Source organism: Diadema antillarum, unplaced genomic scaffold (assembly GCF_040938485.1).
Source record: "Diadema antillarum isolate AM-2024a unplaced genomic scaffold, OU_Dant_1.0 seq00000564_RagTag, whole genome shotgun sequence".
NCBI lineage: Eukaryota > Metazoa > Echinodermata > Echinoidea > Diadematoida > Diadematidae > Diadema > Diadema antillarum.
The window spans coordinates 38,311-41,841 of record NW_027271503.1 but is presented as its reverse complement, the minus strand read 5'-3'; positions in this window follow the sequence as shown (position 1 = coordinate 41,841).

The following is a 3,531-nucleotide window of genomic DNA, read 5'->3' as shown; positions in this document are numbered from 1 at the left end:
TTGGAGCTTTATTTATTGATTTATGCTATATAGGCAAAAAAATTATTTTTGCATAAATTAGCATAAATTAATCAATATGAAATACATAAATTAAAATTTGAAAAATCTAACTATACAGTCTTGTAGATTACATTGGCCTCTACCTCAGTGCAAAATTTCGCTAGGATTGCGTGATCCACGACCGAGATCTGAAGGGGGGGGGGGGGCAAAAAGGCCCTCCCGTGGTTTCAAGTCCCTCAAAAAACCTGGTGGGATTAGGGTTAACACATTGCTACAACCTCAATGAAATCTTGATAAGATGTGAAACTACCTACAGCTAGCACTCTGCCACCATGTAAAACTACCTAGCACTCTGCCACCATGTAAAAAGCTAAAATGTGTCTGCTCTCCTAATTTCACTCAATTTCACTTGAAAATGAGCAACGTTGCTGGAAGGGATAATCTGGTGAGACATATAATAGATTATGATGCTTTGGGCATTTTTTAGTTGCCGTCACATTAGAGTACTAGTACTTGATTTTTTACTTCACTTCCATACCAAACATACATTTTTGATGTTGCTGTCAATCTTGACATTAAGTTTTCTCGTAAGTCATGGTAAGGATTTTTTAATTCAATATGTTATGCAGTTTTCTTAGAGGGTGGCACATCAACTTACTTCTCAATAGGACTGTGACATACCCATAACTCTTTTTATTTATCTCTTTCTCTTTCAAACACCAAAATTAGATTACATGATTTCGACTGCACACCACATCCATGTGTGTAGTTCACATCCCAGTGTTTGGTGGTCCAGTACATGTAGCAAAGTTCTGTAAATGGCATTCCACATGGTACACATATACAGTCAACTTTTCTTCTAAACACATCCTTGGCATGTCATCCACAGGAGTCATCAAATTGTTCATATGTTTCATATATCTGTATGATGATAATCTATCTGAACAAAGGCATTGAAGCCATGTTTCATTACATATTCCCACTACGAACACATCCACATTTCCTTACAGACTGCATCCTGTTTCAATCCTGATCTTTACATGCAGTTCCAACTGTATGCACCTCATCTACTATTGTATATTGCATCTTTTAATCTCATAGCCGTTGAACATCACAGTGGTAACTATTAACCTGTTGAGGACGAGTCCCGAGTATACTCGGGCAGGTGTCTATGGGAAATGCGAGTTGTAGCAAAATCAGTCCGTCCTCAACAGGTAAAACTGAAGGAATGCGTGAAGTGAGTGTGCTTCAATAAGGTGTGTGGTCCCTCTCACTTTTAAATGTTTTGAATCACTGGACTGCCACAGTTTTGGATACAGAAAAGAATGAGAAAGTCCAGCTGAAGAAGGCATCCCACTGCTAGGTGATGCTGGTGGAGGATATCCAGGCCTAAAACAGGGGCTTCATGTTACAAGCCAGTCCCTCCTGAGACCAAGCACCTTGGTCGCCACCCTGCAGGACAGCCGGTATACCCCAACATCATGGAGTGCTGACTCCGCCCCTGCATCTGGAGCCTGCTCCTGCTGAAGTTGCAAAGCTTCTTGGAGGAGGAGGGCAGAGCCTCTCTGAAGGTTGAGGAGCAAACATGCCTCCTTCACACTGAAATAAGACAATGAAAAGAAAGAAAGAAAAAGAATTTAGCATTGCTTCAGTAATTACTGGGTAAGAGAAGACAGATATTTTGCAAGTAGGCAAACAAAATCATTTTAGGTGAATTTTCATTCCTTTTTCAGTTTATATAGCATTAAATGGAAGGTTCACAAATATAGCAAAATAAAGCATCTTGAGCAATTCTGAGGGTAAGCAAACTTTTCACCATTCCTATTTTGGTGCATGCTACCTGAGTGTGACTTCTCTTATATTTGATCAACAGACAGTGGTGTCAAAACTGATTGTGAGCATCCATCACTTGTTCCTTAAAAAAAAAAGTGTTTAAAGATCTTCATTTATTACTCAGTAACAAAAAAAAAATGTGATGCTAATTGTGACGTCAAATACCAGGTATGTGAAACATGGACTTCACCTACAGGATTTGATGTGCTAATGTCAAAAACAAACAAACAAACAAATTATGCATACCATATCAACATATGTACATACACAATTCTATCTATCTATCTGCCTATCTATCTATCTATCTGTGTGTGTGTGTGTGTGTGTGTGTGTGTGTGTGAGTGTGTGTGTGTGTGTGTGCGTGTGTGTGTGTGTGTGTATGTGACCATGCATCACAAAACAAAAAGTTGTACACCCTGATTTTATGCAAGGACTCAAAAACGTTGAAATGGGTCATTTTAGTCGATCTTAAATTTTTGGTGAAATATTGTGATTAGGTATGTCTTACAGTCTCCTTTTCATTTCTAAAAAAAAAAAACCTCTACACACTCTTCCCTTTTAATTCTAATAAGTTTTAAAAAGGATGATGCTACTGCTTTAAAAAGTTGATGTTTAGTCATGGATAGGGCGTGTTAATAGAACATTCTCAATTTCAGCCTTATCTCATTATCCCTTCATTGCTGGCACTATGGAGTGTCAAATCCTGCTTTTTGTCCCATTCCTTGCAAAGAGCACGACTTGCTTAATCATTACGTGCTTGGATATACCCTACAGAGAGTCTTTTCTCAGTACACGCTTTTTCAGTGTACGTGCTTTCTTTTTGATGCAAGCATTACACATACTTCAAGTAAATCAGCCTTCAAGCGTAGGCTTAAGTCTCATCTTTTAAATACATATTGTGTTGATTCGTGATGTCATTAAAACAATGTTAACAATGTTAATGTCAATAACTGAAAGTAAGTCCTGTATGTTACATTACAGATGCATATACTTTTGTCAGACTTCCCTTTAAAAAAGAAAGTATCGATGTATAATATTATTGAAATCCAGTTGTCATCTTGTCATGTTTTGTTTTGTTTTGTTATGTTTTGTTTTGTTTTGTTTTTGTTTTGTTTTTGTTGGGTGTGTGTGTTTGTGTATGTATTTTATCGTCTCACATCACCCTTTTTTTATTTTTCCTTTCCACCCCCTCCCTTCATTCCTCACCTTGTTTTATGTAAATAATCTCCCTTCACCCCATTACACAGAGCCTTCCTTGTCTATTCCCTGTTTTTGTTTGGAATTGTGTATTTTTTGTTATTTTCTTTTTTTCCACTACGTATACATATACAACTTGTATATATACATGTATTTTTTTTTCTTTCTTTTATTCCTGAGGGACCTTGTCTCACAAGCTATGCTTCACTAAGGTCTCCTCGTTTGCCTTTCTCAAAATATTTGTTACCCTTTCTTTATCATTTCACATATACATGTAATCATATATTTATGTATTTGCAAAAATTTTAGTGTTAGTTGTTGTTGTTCCTATATACTCTTGAAAGAAAGTGTCAATGTTTATTGTTATGTTATTGTTATATTGCTTATTGTTGGAAGAAAGACAAATGAATAAATAAACTTGAAACTTGAAACTATATATAGATAGGTTAGGAGAATCCATTTGAACTGAGTTATACATCACTTTAAAGCTCAGAGTCTGCT